Source organism: Poecilia formosa, unplaced genomic scaffold, assembly GCF_000485575.1.
Source record: "Poecilia formosa unplaced genomic scaffold, Poecilia_formosa-5.1.2 Scaffold35, whole genome shotgun sequence".
Lineage (NCBI taxonomy): Eukaryota > Metazoa > Chordata > Actinopteri > Cyprinodontiformes > Poeciliidae > Poecilia > Poecilia formosa.
The window spans coordinates 1113445-1135793 of record NW_006799974.1 but is presented as its reverse complement, the minus strand read 5'-3'; the positions used below and the strand labels follow the sequence as shown (position 1 = coordinate 1135793).

Sequence of the window (22349 nt, the reverse complement as noted above, 5' to 3'; positions counted from 1 at the left end):
TAACTGAGACCTATAAAGTCTCACATTGAATCCTGAGGTTTTGTGTGGACTTTGGACATTCATAGCTTGGGGTTATTTTGCTAGGGTGTCTGTGGGGAAATTAGTAGTTTGAAAAACATTTTTTAAGCCTTTTCAGGCTTAAAATGGCCTTTATGGGCAGCAACAGTTGCTGTTAGAAAGTCATTGTTAATGCATTTTCCTGCTGGCATTGTGTAAACAAACGCCTATATGATTCAGAGCTGCAAACTGCCAAAACATCATCTGTATTGAAATGTGAACAACTGGTCCACATTTCATTACTACACATTACTATCTTAAATTATTTATAAGCAGCAATGGTGGATCTGAATATTTGGATTTGACTAAGCCCGCACCTTTCACATTTCAACCTGGATGCTGAATTGTAATGAAATGTGTACTAACAGTGACAGCAAGATGCATCTAGAATTAAACACCTTAACAGGAACGAAACATGGCTTATTCCTCTTGCCAGTAATCACCTGACATTTTGGATTTCCCCATTTTTCCCCAGCATTTTCTGTGTTTTTAAGCAGCCAGACATGTGCACAAATGTTACTCTGTGGGTGATTGGCTCTGTGTGTGTTATAAAAGCACCAATCAGCATTTGTTATGAAAAAAAAAAGCTGTTGAAAAGGCCCCCAATGAGTGCCATTACAAAGGAACAGCAAACTTTGGGCAGCGGCAATCAGTCTCATTCTCTGTCGATGTGGCTCAAACGAAGGTGACGTCACAGGCAGCAGCAGGGAGCTGATTGAACTTAATATAGAGGATTGTGCGTTGTGTTCCGTCAAGTTGTAATTTTAATGAACGGCGGGGAAAGGAGCTTTTACAATGGCACATTAACTGTGTTTTAAAATAATATAATCTAATCGTAAACATTAGTACTTCATGGGTTGCAATGTGTGGTTTCCAAGTCTGCTTGAAAAGAATAATCACAGACAAAAGCAACTCTCCCGCTGGGTGTAGAGTAAGATGGAAATTTTCTTTGTGTGAGGAACATACTCCAACACTTATTAGCAACAAGAACACATGAAGGGAAGTTGGGAAAAAAAAAATCTTTTTTTTTTTTCTTTCTGTTTAAACATTTGAATGTGGCAAAGGTTGTACTCACTCATAAAAAAAATGGGATACCCAGATGAAAATGTGGAATTGAAACAGCTTGTTTTGAGAAGTCACACGGCCTTATCGCAATGTCCAGAGTGTCAGATTAAATTAATTTAAAAAGTTTGTCACCTTTCATCAGACTATACAGAAGCTCTGTATAGTCTGATGTGCAATTTATTAAAACTCTTTTACTCTCCCACTTCAAATAAAATCAATTGCAGTCAAGTGCCTGTTAGATATTTCAGAATTAACATTTGCATTATCTAATCTCAGTGTGAATGTTAGCAACACACTATAGAAATGACTTTCTTCAGCAGGGGCCAGGAGGCTGATCAGTGTTAAGGCGATTGATGGATAAAGCAAAATACACAATACCGGTAGAAAACCTGTTAGAGGATTTTAAAAAACTTGAGACTTGGGCAGAGATTCAGCTTCCAGCAGGACATCAACTCTAGTGATACAGAAGGAGACAAAAGGGAATGATTTAGTTCAAAGCAATTTAACATGGCCCTGCGTAAGTGAATTAATGCAGATGTTTAATCTGCTCTACAAATATAGACAATGTAGACAAAATTGGATTGCTATCCTTCACTGTGCACTAAGGACGTTGAAAATAAGTCTTGTGCATTTTTTGTTGTTGTTGTTTTTGTTTTTCAATTTTCTTATTTTAAAAATTCCACAGCTCCTAAAACTTCCAGGTGCTGGACAAAAATATCATCAGAAAACATAAAGACCACACAAATGGAGAAAAATCTCATAGCAACAGTTTTTGCCTGTGGAGTAAGCACCATAAATATCCCCGCTAGCATCGTCTCATCATTATCTCATCCCCCATCGGAGGAAGTTGAGAAAAGGCCATCACCGTTAGGACAGAAATACCACAGTACTGGAAATAGGCTGAAAAAAGTGACAGCTGGAAAGGGCTCACACTTGATTTATTCTTTCTGCCTGTAGATATTCCACCATAAAAACCATGTATTTTTAAAATGATCAACCTCCAGAGGTTAATTTTTCTTCTGATCTAAGAGGAGTGTGTGCTACTTTTTACACGGTGTAAATATATCTATAATTCTAAAAGCTTTGTCTTTTCTTCATGTTGCCGTCCTCTTCTCACCTTGTTTTTTATTCATGGTTTTTGTTCGCATTCCCACTGTATCGCCTCTGCTCTGCTCATCCTGGGATTCCTGCTGCTGTTGCCACGACAACATGTTGATTTTCCCTCTGGGATCAATAAATTCTATCTAATCTATATCAATATATGTTTGCCGTCATTGTCTAATTAATTTGGCTCGTTAACAGCAGGTAGCCACAGCAGATTACAGATGTGATCATATGCCTTCTCCTGAGGGAAAGAGGAGATCTCTAATTCAAGTGACCTCTAGCCTCTAGGTTGTTCCTGCTTAACACCAATTTAAGAACAGTTAATTTTAAGCACTTTAATGCATCTTGATCTCTTGTTGTTTACCACTTTAAAGCGCCATCCTGGCAAAACAAAAGTCATGTTGGTTAAGGCAATTTATTTTTACCTCTGATAAAAAACAAGTTTCTTGACTTACTTGCGTTTCTTTTAGTCCTTCTTGCATTTTAAGACCTAACTCACATCTGGCCGATAAGATGTACAAGACGGGATGAATGAGAGTTTTAACGTAAATATGCAGGAAGTTTTAATTCTGTGCAAATAATATTATGTTGATTTTATATTCAAACTTAGGCAACATCCTTCATTTCCTACCTTCTTAAGCAAGCTGTCTGAAATATAAGTGAGTTAAGTTGTGCTTTGTAATATGGGCCTTTGCCCAGGGCGGCACTAGTTAGGGGGAATATATCTCATCTGTCAGTTGCATCCTGAATCACTTTTTGAATGCGTTATTGTATGTGCTGTTATTGGAGAGTCACTAATCACTTGTGTTCAGTAGGTGCCCCTCGCTTGCTTCAGAGAATGAGGAGATCAGACTGAATTTGCAGTGAGTTACGCAGAGCATGTGAGGGTTAAGGCTTAAGCCTGAGTGTCTGAGAGCTGGGCTATTATGCACAACCAAAAAATTTTGATGAAACTGCATTTTCATTAATTGGGACCATTTCTGTGGAATAAAAATTGTGCTAATGGGGAAATGTGGCAGGGGTCGTGCAGAAATGTAGTGGTAGCGGGCCTGAGGAAGCTATACATTTTTAAACGGAATAAATTTTTACAATGTAGCTCATCACTATCAGTGTGTGAATGTGTGTATAAATGAGTAATTGACTGAATGTCGTGTGAAGAGCTTTGGAGTCATCCAACTTAATAATGTGCTATGCAGGACATTTACCAATTATAAGAGCTAGTTGCTCACTGAGTGTTGTATGCAAGCACGTGAGTGCAAAGTTGAGTGGAAGGAAATAGATTCTTTGCTAGATAAAACTCAATAAGACTCTATCTGAAAGTTAGTAATAAAAAACTTCAATATTTTAAGACCAAATATTCTACAGTCCTAATACCTACATTACAAAAAAATGTGATAAGTCTTATTAATTCTGTAAGAATTGGTAAAAAAACATAAATAAATAAGTAAAACTCAAGTCAATGAATTCAAACTCAAACTCTTACATAGAGAAATAGATATCCTAAAAATATAAAAATCCATTCTGACACATTATTTGGCACATGGCATCTATATTTCATAAGTTCAGACATTAAGCTGTTATATGTAACATATTGGGAAGTCACAGTCGAATGCATCTGCTTAACATGATGACAAATGACCAAAAACTGCAAGTTCTAACAGCATCTGCCTCAAAAGTCCCAAAATAAATCTGAATGTGGAAGGGAAAAAAAAAAAACTCATTAAAGCTTTCAAGGACATCTTGTGCTGAATCTGACCCTAATGTGAAGCACTTTTCTGTTTTGTGCAATTTGTTTTTGTTTATCTTGCTCAATTTGTAATGTGATCTAGGATGGAGCTTCAGCTTCCAGCAGGACAACAGCCCTAAAGATACAGAAAAATATCTTTAACTGAACCTAGTAAAATAATGATCTCTTTAATAAAAAGTATCACAAAAGATATATGTTCCAGAAACTGCGTACAGTATTAAATATAACATCAAATTTATACAGTTTTGTTATTTAGGTCTTCCAATTATATTAATTATATTTCCTGAGCTCTATGAGGGTTATTTTTGTCTTAGTGTGTCAATTTACAAGTCCAGTTTCATAAAGATGTATGCACTTTCAATTCACTAAAACAGTTAAGCCATTAATTATTTGTTCTTATACCTCTTAAGAAAGTCAAAGTTTTTATTTACAGATTGACTGGGTACTGATGAAGAAGTTATGCTGTCGCAAATGATTGAAATATTAGGGACTCCATTGTGCACTAAAATGGGTCAGGAGTAGACATTGGAACGGTTTGAGCCGTTGGCTGGACCTGCCGGCGTCCGGAGGGAAACTTTTAATACTCATTCCGTCAAATGACTCATTTGTGAGCTGAAATTACAAATCATTTCTTAAGTTTCTCATTTAGGGTCCCCTGTTTTGGTGCCTTACTTTTGTATATGGTACTGTTAAACTACCCCATTCATTGTTGAGAATTAATAATTCAATAATTCAGTTCAATAATTAATATCCTTATCACCTGCTTTCCATTTGTCCATGCGCCCCCTGATACCTTCACTTTGGAACACTTGGATTAATACAGTCCAACTTTGCTGAAACTCTGATTGGCTGTTTCTAACAGTGGTTCTCTCAGGGACTTCTTTAAAATCAGTGAAGCAGAAACTTTTTTTACGCCACAGTTTCTCTTTGTTTGATGATTAATGATGATTATCTGCAGAGGACTGTGGAGTTATAATGAATCTTGTTGTTCTTCTGCCAGGATAATTAACTTCATTTCCTAAACAGTGAGAGTCTGTCTGTGGGTTTCCTTTGCACATGTTGCTTTCAGCAGGCTTGCTATGAACTTTTTTCCACAGCTCCTGTGTGAGGGAACTTAGTCTGTTCAGTTAATGTGCATAGTTCTGTTTTAAAGTTATATGTAATGCATAGAGCTTAGTACATCTGATTTTAGTTTAGGGGAAAAAATTAACAAACATGTAATCAGTCTGGGAAAAAAACTTTTTTCTTCTATTTTCCCTATTGTTCAGATCTAAAATAATGCTTTAAGTGAATGTATACTCCATACTTTGATTGTGTAGAATCACAATATACAATGATGTAAAATCTGCATAAAGCACTGAAGGATTACTCGCTTTTTTCTGTTCGGCAGCTTTGTTTTAAAAGTGTATTTTTTTTTATAGGTTTTTACTGGATTTTAAAGAAAATGCCCAACTTTATAACATACTTATTGACATTGCTGTACATCAACTCTTGATTTTCCATACAGAAGCAGAAACAATGAAACCAAATGTAGACAATAATAATAAAAAAGTTTATTTAATGTAATTTAAATGATGATCTATAATAATAATGATTCACTATTCAATAATTATTATAGATGTTCTGTAAAATTCCTGATTAAGCAGTACGTGTGAAGGATAAATCGTAGCTGATCGTGAGTACTTGTTTGGACAGATGTTGTTTTATGGTGTTTAAAATCTGGAATTTAAAATAATCTTGAGACTAAGCATTTCTCAAGGTCAGATCCTATAATCTTTTCTCTGCCTCAGCTGTGTATTACAGCCTGAGGGTGATTGCTATTTATTTTACTCTCATTAAGAAAAGACTGAGAAAGCATTTTAGAAATGTTTAGCCTCTGCCAAACAGCTAAACCACCATTCACTGTTTGTGAGGTAAAACCAGATCAAGCTACAAGAGCCAGATCTTGTAGCTTGATCTAGTTTGGCATCTGTGAAATAAGAGATAAACTGGTTTAAAAAAAAATGAATTCATAAATTTGTTTAAGACTTCTGTTGTGTATTCTACGAGAAAATGGATCTTAAAAAATACAGTCATGTGAAAACGTAATGAGGACACAAACTTTTAATTCTTATATGTTGAGATATTGATGTTTAATTTTCTCTTTTTGGCATTGTAAAAGAAAGTCAGTAAATTCCCCTTAAACAACAAAAAAATATATATATATTTTACTCATTATGTCATATGTGTGGCTCTTTGTATTTTAGGTTCTCCCTTTGTCTTGTATAATTATTATTTTGAGTTGCTGATTATTGTTGCTTATAGTGTTCTATTTCATTTCTCTGCGTTTAGATTGTTTTTTTTTTTTTTTCCTTTTCTTGCGTTGTGCTCTTTGTGTATCTGTTTAGATTCTTACGCATGTGTTACTTTTTTGGCTTTGGTTAGTGAGAGACGGCAATCAATCAGTTCAACACAACTAAAACCATTCTTTTCTACCCACATGTTTAGTGATGGCAAAATGTTGGAAAATTCAACATGTGTTGTATGTGCATGTGTGTAGTCTTACATCTACACACATGCAGTAATATATTTTACTGTACTTATTATGCAACTGAGATTGTTGTCTAATGTAAAAAGAAAAGTATGGACTATATTTCAGTTATATATTAGATTAATGATCTTTTATTTTATGAAAGTTATAGCAAGGTTAATACTGGAATTGTCCTTTGGCTGTGAAATTGTAAGATTTACTGGATAACGGTAGAAAAACGTTGTGTCCACTGCTGATCTGAAAGTCTTATATTGGTCCTTTTTTACTCGTTTAAAACATATAGAAATTGTGCTAATAAATAATTTATATCAAATTTAATAAAGGAAACTAACAAATAGTAAAATATGAATTTTACTATTTATTTCTTAAAAGGTAATTATAAAAATATATTTTAAATTTTTTTTGCTGCGTCTACCTCCAATATGTTTGGGTACATAATTCCAAACAAAGAGAACTTTCCACTCTGTGAACTAACTCCATGAGTGTGATTAGTTTGAGAGCAACAGAGGAAACAAGGAGAATACTGATGTCATATTACAGCGGATCAGGTGGGCTCCACATAGGCTGCTGGGTTAATTTCTGACATGGATGCCGGGAAACGAAGTTGACCGCTGAGGTTTAAACTCCTCCAGAGACGAATGTCTGAAGTTTAGGAGGGAAAACAAACTGAGGAAGCAGACCAAAGGGGACCAACACAGCTGACAGTGTCTGTGCCACACAGTGGTTTAGAATATTTGTGGTTGTGCGTTTTCGGTTTCACCGTGGTTTTGTTGCTTCTGATTCCGGGCATGTTCAGGCAAGACATGTTTCAGGATGTTTTAGTTGCAGCTTTGTTAATAACTCATCTTTTGGGGTCACTGAAGATTGGAGAAATTAATGAAGAGATGTTAAATAGAGGAATAAAGGTTTTAACATATAATCTTCTGATTTTGGTTTGAAAGTCAAAATTGTTAATGTTTTATTGGTAGCATAAACATTCTAGAATTGCAGTAACATTGTGTTGATATTTTTGAGAGTTTGTACATTATAGAGCCTCAAACAGCTGACACAGATCACACTCTGAACGAGACTGGGGCAAAAGGCCACCATCATGACTTTAGACAGAGCAGAAATAATATTATAGCCCTCAGATGATAATCCTTAGATAGCCAATAATCCGCAGCTCACTAAAAAATGCCTCTATGCAATGTCTGTGACCCTGAAGCTGTCACAAAACCAGTGACGGCTCTTCCATGAACCCGAGGCAAACAACTATAGGAAACAATTTATTTACATGCATGTCAGCACATGTTAAAAATGTAAAGTCCTGATCTCAGTCCTATGGAGAAGTTGTGGGCAGATTTGAAAAGCTGTTTGTGAGTGAGGCGGCATATAGATCTCACTCAGATGCATCAGTTCTGTCATAATGAATGGGCCAGAACTCCAGCAAACTATTGTGAGAACCTTGTCTGAGAAAAACCACAAGGTCAAATTCACTGCTACCAAACACCGACGACATGAAGACATTCATGAATAAAGCTCTATGTTCTTTCTCTCATTAATGTGGCATTTAGCAAAAATAAATAATTTTGGTAAGTCTGAGCTGAACGAAGACGATTTCAGTCTGATTTAACTTCAAACAGTAAGAAAAAAGGTGTGTGTCTTTCTATTTGGTGTATCTAAACATCTGGTATCAACCAGTAATAATCGAAGAATTATATCATTGTAATTTCTCTCTTAATGCTCTGGCTTCCAACCACAGTCCAAAAACGGAAATGTTGAGGCAGTGTGACTATTAATTCAATCTGGAGAGACTCAGACAGAGAAAGGTAGCGATTAAAAGGTTTATTGACATGCATGCAATAGAGTTCGTTGAGGTTCAGCTCCCCGCCGAGGACGTCGAGCTGAAATTGCGATAAGCTCGATGAACATTCCCAATGCTGATTAGGAATGTAATCCTATCGGAGGATGCCCGTACTGGTGGTGGAGGTCGGAGAAGGATGGGTGCCTAAGGAGCCAGGAGAGTGGAGGTGGAGGTGGAGATGGGGTGGAGGTGGAGGTGGGTTGATCGCAGCTGGGAAGTGGAAGACGCCATGGTTGAGGGTCCTTTTCAGCAGGAACTCAGTCGGTGATTGGCTGTGATGTGGCTTGATCAAACGTTGATCAAGGTTCGAGACGATAGGAGGGAGGCTCTGATTGGATGGTGTGGGCAGGGCGAGAGAGTCTTCCAGTTTGAATTTGTGCCTAGGCTCCATTAGGTAAAACACTGCTTTTACAGGTAAATATCTTCAATATGTTTTTAGTTTGCATTTTATGGCCCAATATTGTAATTCAGAGAATAAATATGGGTTTTAAAGAATGCAATTAATGCTCATTGAGAAATTACACTACAGTTTGATTATTAACAGATACAATACCAAGCATTTGTATTTATTGAGACTTTAGTCGTACCATCTGCCATATCCAATAGTCAAGAGTTTGATTTATTTTTTTTTGATCATTTCCTTCTGTGTTTTAATTTTTCCAGAGTATTTTTTTTTTATTTAAAGCAGAGTAAGTGTTTGGTTTTTTTTGTTTTTTGTTTTTTGTTTTTTGTTGTTCAGAGTAGACTTTTATTTTGTAATTCTAAAAACTCTCTTTTGTAACAATGGGTGTATCTGAGTGTCGTTTAGGTGAACATGGGAATGAACAGTGCTTCATAAAAAATGTTACATTACTTTTATAGATTAAAAAAGAGGTATGAAAGCATAAAAGACAGAAAGGGAGTTATTTGAAAGCATTACCAAAAAAATAGAAAAGACCTTTTCAGATAATGTAACCCTGAGGGGGAAAAAGGATGAAAACAGATTTTAAAAAAAAAAAAAACATTGCAGAATACACAAACAACTTTATAGAACATGCAACAGAAAATAACATTTCAAACCAAAACTGAAAAAAAACAACAAAAAAAAAACAACAAAAAAAACCATGATATATATAAGACAGCTGTAGAATCTCAGTGTCAGTCAAAAGCTCCTTGTGGGGGGAGGGCTGCAGTGGGAGAAGAGTGGGTGTCTGCATTCAAACACTACAGGAAAATAAAGGACTAAGCTCTGGACCAGTCAACAGTCCAAGACGGGCTTACTTAAAAACATAATGCAATTATATCAAACAGACCTTTGTGTAAGAAGCTGAAATACTGCGACTAAGTGACCATGCTGTGGTTAAAATGAAAAACTGAAACAAAGAGCAATAGTTTTTACAACATGTGTATCTCTGTTTGAATTTATGGACATTTTCTGTTTTTGCTCCATCTTCATTTTGTTTTAACTTATTGTTAATTATTGTGTCTGCTGTGTGTCTTTGTGTTTCCAAAGTCCTTTATAATAAGTAATGTATACTTGTTAGGAATAATACATGTTCCAAAGTTTCTCTGTTTGGTCTTTTAGTGGTTATTTTTTTGTCATTTATTAATCTGGGTATAGTTTACAAAGTTTTACGGGTATTGATTAATTATAAACATCTGACCTGTTGAAGTATTTGTGATTGTATGTTTTGTTTTGTTTTGTTTTGTTTTTATACCTCTTGATTTCTTCCATGTCAACTGTTATTTTATAACATTTTTATTATGTATTTGATGCATGTTGGTCGTTGTGTATATATAAAGCTATATGTCTGTTTTTGGATTTTGAAAGACAATACAATTTAACTATTTGCTATTTATCTGCAAGATGGCAAAAGGTGTTTTTCAAACAAATGTGTTTATTTCTGATTGTTTTATTTTATGAGTATGGCTGACAGCTAATGAAAACCCATAATTCAGTTTATAAAAAAAAAACTGGAACATTATTTACAAGGAATAAAAAATAGATTTAAAATTAGATTTTGATAAGATAGGCTATGATCTACACAGTCATAAGTTCAAACAGCTGTCCAGCAACAAAATGACATTGCTTTAAACACTGGATGTTTTAACAGTACTTCAGACAAGCATGTTAGAATGAAGTTGAGTGGAAGAAAAAAACTGTGATATTGCTGAGTTTAGTTGGAAACATAAAATGCTCATTGATGAAATTTCAAGAAATTCCATTTTAGGACAAAACTTCTCTTGCATTTAATATCCTGTTGCAAGTATTCGAACAGCCCCCTGTCCTCTATTCACAGACAGCTTAGTGTATATCAAGATACACTAAGCAGGAAAGGTGAATGGATGGAAAAAAGTGTGATCGACAAAAGGTGCACAGACAACAAGGATGATCACAACCTCGATCACAGCCACAGTCCGAGCTCCCATAGTCCTCACACACAACAATATAGACCCGATCTGTTGTCACATTATTTATGCTGAGCAACTCCAGAACCAGAGGAAAGTTATCTTGACCTTACTTGCCTGGGCTTTTCCTTTTACAGCTGGCATGAAACAAACCAGCTGTATTTGGGGGTGCTTTGGTAATGAAGCACGACAGTGATCCAAAGCCCTCCAGACAGTCCACATCTCAGTGGCTCATACAAATAAACACTGCCCCCCTCTAACCCGCCATCACTCCCAAATGGGAAAAATGAACCTTTTGAAGAGGTCTGATGAATGACAGGACCTAAATCCTGTTAAAATGTTGTGGCATGACCTCAGCTTGCTCATGCTAATAACTAAATAAATAAATGAGAAAAAAAACAACAACGTGGCTTAATTAAAGCAAATCTGCAGAGAATGGTGGGCCAAAATTCCTTCACAACAATGTGAAAGACTCATTGCCAGTTATCGCAAATGTTCGATGGTTGCTTTCCCTGCCAAGGGTTGCATAACATCTTAATAGGATTATGGAGCAATTACTTTTTTATATATATTACAAAATATCTTTTGGATATCTATTTCTCCCTTAATGAATTAAATCATCGTTTTAAGAATTGCTTTTTAAGTGTGACAAAACTCTGAAGATCTGTAAGGGCGCTGAAGCTGTTTTTCCACATCAATATAATGTATGACTTATGCATTTTGATTCAGTTCATATTTCTGAAGTATTTTATGAACTCTATTTTTGACAAGTATTGCTTTGGTTTATAGTTCTGTAGGCTTCTGGGATTCTAGCCAGACACTTGTCAGAGAGACCATAAAGGTAGAATAAATTGTAAAGAATGAGCTCCCCCCCCCCCTTTTTTTTATCCCCCCCTATCTGAAAGCTCCATTTGGATTAAGTCTGCAAGCAGATGCGCTGAAACCGAGGCCCCCCATATGAAAAAAAAAATCATAATCCATATGTGTTGTTTGTGATATCACGGCACAGTAAAGCTGCTTTGGTGCGCAGCCTCTTTTGCGCCGCTTGCTGCGCGGGGTTCGTGCGGCGGCAGCGGCCATCAGAATATCCAGATTATGCGTTTTACACTCTGGCTCGCGCTCTTTCTCTCTTTCGCCTGCGCTCCGCGGCAGCACAGGGGAAGGAGGGAGAGGAGGAGTAAGAGAGCCGGAGCTGCTGCCACTTGCCGCCTTTAGGTGGCGCTCAGAGCGCAGGAGACTGCGGCTTTCCTCGCTCTCCGCAGCCGGACAGAGATGCAGGCAGAGCGGCTGCAGGACAGGTGATAGTCCGGAACGCTCTGCTCGTAAGCACGTGTGTTCGGCATCAAAGCTTCGATTCCTCAAAGTTTATTATAGTAAAGCTCGTAATAAAAGTGTGTAAAAAAAGTGAGGAGAAAAAAAAAAGCAGGGGAAATGTTGGGAAATCCATGAAGTTGAGGAAGAGGATGCTCGCTCCGCCTCCTCCTCCTCCCTGATGGGGAAGTGTATAATGAGTGTAAGGGTGAGGGAGGGGGAGAGAGAGAAGGAGAGGGAGTGAAGCGCGAGCGCACTGGTTTGGATTCACTCCACTTTCTCATCACTCACGGTGCAGCCGCGCGACCTGCTCCGTGCCGGACCGCGCGAGGACCGAAACTGGACCAAAGGGGACCGGACCAATCCTGCGTTACTAGCAGCTAAAACTCTTTTACCACTTTTTTTTTTTTTTTAGAAAGTGTGTGGGGAGAGACACGGGTAAGATTTTTTTTTTCTTTTTTTTTCGTCCCGGTGCTCCGTCCACATCCAGCACCTCCACCCTAACTCCCTCTTCATCCCGCAGACAGCGTGCCACCAGCGGAGGATGCAGCCGCTTCCCTCCGGCCGCCGGTGACGCTTTCAGGGGTCCGTCAGTGAGTCCGGCCAAGCCTCCGGAGAGCGCTGGTCACGACTGACAGAAACTGAGAGAAACTGGAGGAATAACTACAGCCGTGACTGGATTGTTTGATTCGTCTCTGAATCTTTTTTTTTTTCGTTTGTTTATTTTTCTTTTTTTATATATATATATTTTTTTTATTTTTTACTACAACCTTGTGGATTCTTTATAATAAAACAATTTTTTGTCCTGGAGCGTCTGCGTCTGGATACCGCGGAGGAGCGAGAGCCTGTAGCCGGCGTTGGAGCGCCCAGACCTGGGTCTTTAACTCGATCCAGGTAGGAACTTCTCCGCACAGTCTCATTATTTCACCTGTACGTGGGTAAAAACCTCTTTAAATCAAACTAGTGCGTCGGGGACGCGATATGCACCATCATTTTCCCGGGCGGAGTCACTTTATATTCCATTTCGCATGAATGCACACTTGTGCCTTAATTAAAGAACACACTCTGCAGGGTACGGATTTGTTTAAAAAAAAAAAACCCAAAAAAACAAACACTTGTTGATAAAAAAAAGAGAGAGAGAGAAAAGCCATCCCACCTTCTATGTTCTTCGTGTAATCTCCTTTGATGGGTTTTTTACGTGTGTTACACTACAGAGCTTATTGATCTGTATCGATCCCCTCCGTCCTCAGCATTACCTCCCCGTCTGTCAGTAATAAAGCACAGCTTCCTCAAGCTTTAACATTTCTCAAACTGGGGGAAACTGTAACAGTGCTCCCAAAGGGAAGAGCAGCGGAGTATTTTTCTTTTTTCTCCAAATGCGGGAGATATAGTTATAATCATACGTTTGGATCTATGTAGCTTTATGGGGGGAGGTAGGGGAGCTTTTTAATGCCACTAACAAATCCATTCAGCCAGAGGTGCTCATAAACTCCCAACAAAAGCGCATATCTCTGTGCAGATGAGCCCCCCTCTCCCCCCCCCACCAAGAGCACCTGTGGCATCAAATTTGCCACCCTGTGATGCTGCTCTGCACAGAGAGGCAGAGAGTTTCACTCGAAAGGTGGACTAGAAGGAATGAAACATCCGCTATGTGTCATCTGCAGGGAATCTGGTCCATCCGGTGCCTCCGGTTTCCAGCCTCCTCCGCCTTTTCCCTCTGCTGTGGCAGAGGGAGAGAAAGAAAGAGGGTGGGCGTATGTCCTGCTGATAGAGAGAGAAAGAGAGAAGGGGATGAGGGAGGGGGAGTCGGGTATTTACATGCAAACTGCATCTGCTTGGCACACACAGAGCAGGAGCAGCGAGCTCTGCGGTCAGCTGTGGCTTCTTTGAATTTTTACAGGTGGCCAACCCTTCACAGGGATGTTTTGCCTTCCTATGCATGGCCTTTGACCCCGTTTCCTCCTTCATCTCTTCCTTTTCATGTGAACCTCCCGCCCCCCCACACAGGCTTTCAACGCTTCTCTTGAAACCCTAAAACATCCACGCATTCAGCTCCAAGCCCAGGGGCAGAGTTGGTCCGGCAGGGATATGTGCAGCAAGTGCTGATTTTCAAAATCTGAGCAGCGTGAATCCAGCATGAAGCGGTTGAAGGGGTGAGGATCTTGTTTGGGATTCGGTAGGATGGTCTCTATGGCGCCTCCCGGAAGACATTAAAGAAGAAAACTATTAGGAAAACATTTCATTATGATATTGTTCTGACACCGGCTGAGATGAATCCACATTTTCATACCTTATCGTCTTTTCTTTCACCGTAAACGTCAGCGTCTCGGCCACTAGAGTCTCTGTCAGGTGTGGGCATTAAGTCATGCAGTGAGTGAATGCGACGCATTTTAAATGTAACAGTGTGCCAGAAGTTGCATCAAAACAGGATTTTGCAATTGTGATCTTACACAGACTGACATTGTGATTTCACATAATTTTCAGCTCTTACTATAAAAACAAACAACAAAAAAAGCATTTTACACTTTTCTGTTTGAACACACGGCACTAAGTGTCTTGGTGGAACTTCTTTAGTGTTTTTTTTTTTTTTTTTTTGTGAAAATGCTCTTCTGAAGCAGGTTCCAGCAAACTGTGGAAACAGAAGCTCCACAGCAACCTCCGAGGTTCAGACAAACCACAATCTTTGTGTTATATTTCCCATGTCTGCCGCTTCAAACTGATATTTAATCTTTGGGATCCGTAGTGGATGCGAAGATACTCTCGGTGAGGTTTGCGGCTGGTTTGGATGGCGACCCTGCCATCACCCGAGCTCCTCCCGTTGCCGCCGTCGCCGCTGTGTCGTGGGGCTGGGTTTGAGGTCGGGATCCCAAGCTCTGGGATTCCTGGCTGCCTCCTCTAATTTAGAGGCGCGTCTGTCCCGCTCCGACCACTTAAACAGCTACGTGCTGATTCCCGGGGCCCTGCAAGCGGGGGTCGAGGCGAAAGGGGATTAGTCTGAATGGAGGAGGAAGAGATGGGAGGTCGAGCGGAGTCCGTTCTGCACATTTCTCCGTAAAAATTGGAGATCTGAGGGAGCCTTGTTGTTAATGGGGCGTCATTAAACTAGGAGCTGGCAGAGTGGAAATGGGTTTAGTCTGTCAGATGAAAGCACACACACGCACACACACCCCTTTTCTTTTCCCGCTCAGGACCAAAAAGAAGCTGTCCATGCTTCAGACTTCAGAGATGTCATGGCACGTTTGCCTTCTTCTACGGTTCAGGTAGAGAGAACAAGAAAACCCAAACTAAGAACAATCTCACACTTGTTTGCTCTCTCTGTCCAGGTAGCAACCGGTCGGTAGACTGATGCAGGCATCAGGTGTCGATGTGTAATCCATGAGTCACATTTATGGCATCTCAAAATCCGGTCAGAGGAGCCATACAAGGAAATAAGCCTCAACAATGAGAGAATTTCATTTGAAATTATGCAATACAACCGGTTCTTTTTCTGATTGAGATCATATTCTAAGATAAAAGATAATTCAAGGCCTTTTGTTTCTGCTACTGTTGTCCTGTTTTTAGACGTTAGAAATACATGCATCAAAGGTAATGTTAGACGAAACGCATGTCTTTGGTTCAAAATACAATGGAAAAATGTAAAACCTGAACATTTCGGAGGGATTTATTAAACATGACCTACGAATCTAGAAATATAGATTTTTTTTTTTGTTTTTTGTTTTTTTGACAAAAGCACTTCCTGACCCGGCGAATAATGCACTCATTTTCATGCTTTTATTTCTTGCCAGACCTGAATATTGCAGTTTTTTTTTATAACCTTGCCATCAACTCTGGTGCATAGTACATTTGTAGCTATTTGGTAGCCATCTTACTCACAGATTTGTGTTTTACACCAGCAACAACATATTTTGAGAAAAACGTAAACCACTTTCTCACTTTTTTTCCTCCTCCCGGGTTTGATTACTTATGTCTTTTCAAATCAGGTGCATTATAAGTTCACATACATCAGCAAAACTGAGTCCGAAGAGGTGAAACTATTCATACTTTCTTCTCGAGTCACCGGTAAGACAAAGCTGAAGGCTGCAAGTGTAAAATGCCGTAAAATGCAGCCTTATCGCCGCTTCCTCCTGAGAGAAAACTGCCTCCGCTCGGGCTGTAAGATGCTCGTTTCATATGAGACTCTTCATATTCAGCTTCATTTTGAGTCCATTAGGATGAAGAGTGTGGAGGCGACAGCTCCATTTGGGTTTTTCTCGGTGTGTTTTTATAATAAAAATCGCAGATATGCCCCCCTGCCACAGTCTGCACATTACTCCCGCTGCAACCCTTCCAGCTCGCATCAGTGGGTAAAAAACGCTGTGGGTTCACGTCACAGAGGTTTTATGTCAGCCCTGAAATGTGCTGCGCTCCTCGGTTTCCTCTCTAACAAGGCAGACAGAGTCGCGGTGGGAATGTTACCTGATGGTGGTGCTAGAAAAACTCCTCCATCCAACATCTTTTTTTTTTTTTTCTTTTTTTCTTACTTACTTCCCTCCTCTGTTCAATTCAAACACATAATCATGCGCTCTGTTCAATTCAAACACATAATCATGCGCAGCGGATACATCTGATGTCGTCATCGCTGTTCCTTCGTTAGAAGCACAAATCCTCTAGAGGGAATCGTAAACATTCAACTAATTCGATGCAGCTCCCGCCTGCAGAGATGCTCCTCCGGTGGACTGATGGACACACGTCTGTGCTTCCTGCTGTAAGTGGAGCTGAAAGCCCGACCATCCAGGCTCTATTGATTATTTTTTTTCCTGTTGGTTAAAGGCGGTGAGACCTCGCGGCCTGCTCCCACTCTGAGCACCAGGTGTCATTTCACGCTGTCACACATCGCTGCGTGTTTATATTACATGATTCGGCTGAAGCATGAATCACTGATGCATGTAAAAGAAAAACCTGTGAGAAATGGTAAAGAACAGCGTCCTCCAGGATCTTCGGATTGGTTCAGACAGTTTGGGGAAAAAAGTGTTCTTTTTCTTTTTGGTAAACTTTTTGGATTAACAGTTCTGTGATTGTTCTTGTTTAAATGTATCACTGACTGACTTTTTTTTTCTGATTCTAGGAGTGAAACTTTAAATTGCAACATGATTTATGCTTTTTTTCCCCCATAATAGGTAGCAGTAAAACCGAAGTATGCAAAAATAACAAGCCACTTTATTATATTAAAAAGTTAAAACTCTTATATTTTCTTATATACTTTACTATTAATATCTCGCCTTAAGATATATCCATCCATCCATTATCAAACATACTTATCCTTGTGGAGTTATGAGGGGTAGCTTAATATAGACTCCATTATTTCCAACACTGTCAAATAATTTCTTATTTTCTATGTTTGACTATAAATTAAGGTATAAAAATGTTTTAATGGCATTTTTTTTTTGCCATTCCGATTCATGACCACGTTTCACCTTTTACAGAAAAGCAGTAATGTTTTATCAAGATATAAAATCAGTTTTTACTCTGAATTACCAAAAGTAAAGTGCAAAACACCACATCCTTCAGACATCCAAACGTATGAACATTGCAGATAGATATTTTACCACATGCCTTTGAAGTTGCTTTAAAAGTTGCTTCTAAACCCTGGACGACTTTGTAAAAAAATAAATAAATTAAAATTCTTAAGTCATTTAGAATTTATTTTGTTTTTCTTTTTATTCAGGTCTATGTTTCCTGACAATTGCAGCCACAGAGATGTACCAAAAATGTGCTTTTATTTTGAAAATGTAATTCTTCACGTAGTGCTACTTTTTTTATTATTATTATTCACCTCTGGACAGGTGGACAAAGCTGAAATCTTGAACCTCTTTTAGCTTGTCTTGTGTTTGAAGAAAAGCAAATATTCCTTTTATCCAAGTAATTGCATCGTTCCTTGATTTAGTATGTTTGTCATACTAGCTCTACGAGTGATGAAGTGTATTTCTGTCTCACAATGCAAACAGCTTACTTTCAAAATCAGTGTGTTGACCTGACCAAATGTACATTTGGAATCAGTTTACTGCCTTGGATGTTATGCAACAGCATAACAGCAGCTGTTATGCTGTTGTTTCATAAATTCTTCTAGTTTCACGTCAGATCAGGACATGCAACTAAGTCAGAATTTGAAATGGTCCTGGAAACGTTTTTGCAGTCAAATTAAATACAAGTGTAACAATGTGTAATTTGGATTCTAAATAACATCCAGATAAAATCACTGATTTGAAAACATTCTTTGTTCTGTTGGTCGGTTAATGCACTAGATTTATCATCCCCTCTGCAGCTGCCGACGCTACCAGTGAGTTTGTGGAACCAAAGGTCAACACATCCTGTCAGTGAAGGGTCAGGCTTTTGATCCTGATACTGGTTAGTCCTGCTGCCACACCCTGGAGCAGGACTTTAAACTAGACAGATAGAGGACAATAAAACATGGGAACCAGTAAACTCTTTACCCATTAGTCATGAGTCAGAGCTTGTTTATGTCCTGCTGATATTAAACTGCTCTTGTGCAATGCAAATGAAGGCAGTCACTGCGTTTGTTGCTCACATTCTTTCCCCCTCTTGATCATTTTCATTGTTTGCACAAGGTATGGACAGAAAACCACCTGCATGTAGCGGAGGACTTATCAGCAAGTCTGATGAGCGAGGTGAACTTCTCACCGTCAAACTGAAAGACTCTTTTATTACTTTGAGTACCAGACCTCAAAACTTATCAGCACAATTGACCCCCTGCTCTTCCGCAAAGTCAAAATTTGCAACTTTTTAGTATCTTGCAGCAGCCCGTGTTCGCTAAATTAAATTTACGTTTCTTTTTGTATAACAGTAAAAGTAACCTTTAGGTTCCTCATCCCTCCGCTTCAACGAATCAGGAATAATTTTTAAATCACAGCATGACATTTCCAAAGATTTTTTACCTCGGTCAAATTAAATTTGGCCAGAAAGACCAAGCTGTGTGTGTGAGTGTGTGTTCATTTGGATCAAACAACGGTATTCAATGAAGTCAGTCAAGTGAAATGCTCTCTTTTGGACAGTGAGTGGACCACACACACCCACCTCGCATAACTGTGCAGATTCTGTCCGTCTGAGAGCTGAAAACATCAAAGCATTTTTTGCATATCTGCATGTCTGCGTGTGTGTGCAAGATGTTTAATTCAGGTTGGCAGCTCTAAGAGCTGCACACACACAAACTGGTTTTAAAACACTCACCTTCGAGACGGAAACTTTTTTCAGACTGGTTTCCAGTTTGGCCGTGAGCCACCTGCTGCGAGGTGCCAGATTGTCTTCCATAATAGTTGTCACATTTTCATGGTGTGTAATTGGTCTCACAGCGTTGCCGAGCACATTAGTGCAATTAAAAACGACACCGGGGATTATTCAGGCTTTTGTGTAACACAGATGACTTTCTGTCACGCTCACGCAGCTTCACTTTAAAGTGATTTTCTGCAGGAAAAACTGCTTCATTAATTAGCTGAAATAAACAGAAACTGACTTATGACCCTTTATGGAGAAGGCTTTATTTATAGCTTCGTCAATTAGTCAACAAAATACTGAACTGCAGATATTGTTCCATTTTTTTCCCCAAGGACAGCTACCATTTAAAACAAGCTACGTTTCAATTAATCTGAAGTAGATGTATTATTGACGACTTATCCTTGTATTTCTATTGGCGAACAACTTATTGAAATGTTCTGCATTTGGTGGGGCATGTTTAAAGTCAGACAGGGGGACCGGGAGGGGGGACTCTTGTTATGTAGATGAGGTGGGCTTTACTTAACGGGACGCCCCAACAGACGGTAAAGTTACTGGTTGGATTCTTTAGTTTCTACTCGTTCAACGTGGTGCAGACGCAGCTCGGACTGCAGAGGAGTGAACAGCTTGTATTGGAGACCAGTCGGAGTGGACTGTAGGAGATTCACTGCAGTCATCAGGTGTTGTAGAGTTTTTTTTTTTTTTTTGTATTTTTGGTAGAGTTTCTTAAGTTATAGAATTGTAGCACACATTTGCAATAAGCTTAGTGTGTAAGTAACTGTACGTGAGCTGCTAAAGTAGTATTTAATCTGTCTCTCAGTAGGAAAATTTCAATTGTCGTGCATTGCCATGGTTTTAAAGATTCATGTTCTCATATTTCCAAATTTTGGTATTGACTTCCTAAGTGGAATTTGTTGTTTTATATGTATAATTTAAAAGAGAGTTCATGGATGATTGGATGTATTGGATACGTAAGCCTACTTAGCCTTCTGTTGGTAAAACAAAAGTATGTTACGCCATTAAACGACAGTTTAGAAGGTAAACAGATTCATTTTCTCAGCTGTTAGAAAAGTGCTGTGAATTAACCCGGAGAGATTGGTAGTCAAGTTTAATAGAGTGAAATGTCAAGTAAAAGCATAGGTAATGTTTTGTTTAAGCTTCCTTCAATTTAATCATCACATCTTACATTTCTAATAGGCTTCATGATTCATTTATTTTACCGCATGCCTTTGAAGGTTGACTTCTTTCACGTTGCTCTGGAATTTAAAGGTTGCCGTGGAGTATTTCTATAAATTAACGTCTACTCAGTTCATGGTTTAAATTGTTGCTTCATTTACCATATATTATAGTTTAAATCTATAATTTTGAAGATATTTCATGGTTGTCCAAAATATTTTTGAGTTTGTTTTGCTGATATTAGGCTCTATAAAGTATGTTTTTTTTTTAATATATGATGCATTTTATTTTACACCTTGTAATCCCGTTGCGTTTCAAACTTCTTGGTCTTCCAACAAAGTTTAATGTGTCAGCTTTACATTTTTAAAGGATCTCTGAAACATTTAGCATATCAGATTTGAAGATCTTTGATGGCTAGCCCATGCTGAGATCAACCAAAGATGTCAAGACTTGAGTTTATTAAAGTAAAGCACTGCCAAAAAAAAGTTCTTTGGGTTTTCTGTCTTTTTGTAAGTTTTTTTGTAAATTCAATATGAAGCCGTACTATACGGGTATCACAATTTATAATTTGTTTGAAGCCTTCTGGAGATAACCACTTCAAAAAATGTTGTTGTGTTGAGGATAACAATTACTGTAAATAGTTTGGCTTTAAGAAGTTACGGTACTTTGTTTATAACTTATCTCATTTAGAATTTATATTGTAAAAGTGATTCCAGGCTTGTTTTACGGTATTTAGATTCTATTTAAATACTGTAGAGATTCTAGTTTCAGTGTCATCATTTAGGTACTATTTGGAAAAAAAAGTATTGTTTTTCTTAATATTGATTGCTGAATACATGAACACTATTTGACATTCAGCACTTAAATAAACTTTAATAGAAAATCATTGAAATAAGCTTCATTGCCCCTCAGCGGGTATATTCCGGTGTAACAGCAGCAGCTGGATGACATAGGAGCATGAAAAATATCTGAATGTTTGATAGACAATTTTCACATTTGAATTTCAACCTGTGTTTTCCAAGGCAGCCGTTTCACAGCCTTGTCCATTTTGTATAGATTCAGGACATAACTTGCTGTGTTGAGAGTGAAAACTTCAGGTAACCATTTTAAGTTGTTGCCTCATTCATAAAATATGTCAGTTAATAATTTAAACTGCTTCACAGTTATGTTTGTTTTATTTCCCTCTGAAACTGTGATTAGAATGTTATGAACTGTTTTTGAATGTTTTCTGAACCTCTTTTGCCTCTTGGAGGATGTAAAATGAACAACGTGATTAAGAAAATATATATTTTTTTTGACAAGTTAGACATCTCAACATAAGATACCTTTGAAGGAACTGAATCCTTGCTAATCTTAAAATGTTGAAGAATTTTGGGGGTTTTTGGTTAATATTTTGTAAATATTATTTGACTGAACACGCACCATGCTTTCTAATAACATGCTTAGTGTAATTTTGATTTTAAATTTTAGAAATAAATATCTTAGAATTTTCCAGTTGGAAATCTTAAGTTTCAGCTGGTGTTCAGAGCTTTACCTTTGCTTAATGTGACGTCCTGGAGCTAGAGTCTCATCCAGTGGGACGTGGACTTGAAGATTCACTCTCAGTTGGGGGGCATCAGGGCCGTTAAGCTGCTTTGTAATGTACAGATGATTGCTGCCGTGGCACACCCTGTCTGTGTCCCCCTGGCTCTTCTATTGTCAGTCTTTTGTCTCTCCACCGGCTCGGCAGCAGATAAAATGGCTGTGAGAGTCAAGCAGTCCTCACACATGGAAATGTTACTTCCAGCAGCTAAACGGGGGGGCAGCCTCCTCCTCTTCCTCATACAAAAACACACACTCAAGCTGCTTGGTGACTTTTTCTG

The 22349-nt window shown here is 38.4% G+C and overlaps 1 protein-coding gene and 1 long non-coding RNA gene across 9 annotated transcripts in view; one reads left to right on the top strand and one right to left on the bottom strand.

The window, feature by feature from the left end:
* Positions 1-22349, bottom strand: part of LOC107836018 (uncharacterized) — a 577303-nt gene that overhangs the window by 116540 nt on the left and 438414 nt on the right. The window lies entirely within an intron of this gene.
* LOC103136852 (protocadherin-1-like) overlaps positions 1-22349 on the top strand; it is a 211408-nt gene that overhangs the window by 3992 nt on the left and 185067 nt on the right. For 2 of the 8 annotated variants that reach the window (XM_016670578.1, XM_016670577.1), the window contains exon 1: positions 12301-12939. The exons of 1 other annotated variant lie outside the window; for it this stretch is intronic. The gene's annotated coding sequence lies outside the window, so the exon portion shown is untranslated. Of the gene's footprint in view, positions 1-12299; positions 12940-19963; positions 19992-22349 lie in introns of those variants that run through there. 5 more of the 8 variants (XM_016670576.1, XM_016670575.1, XM_007550287.2 and 2 more) reach the window with 4 other exon arrangements.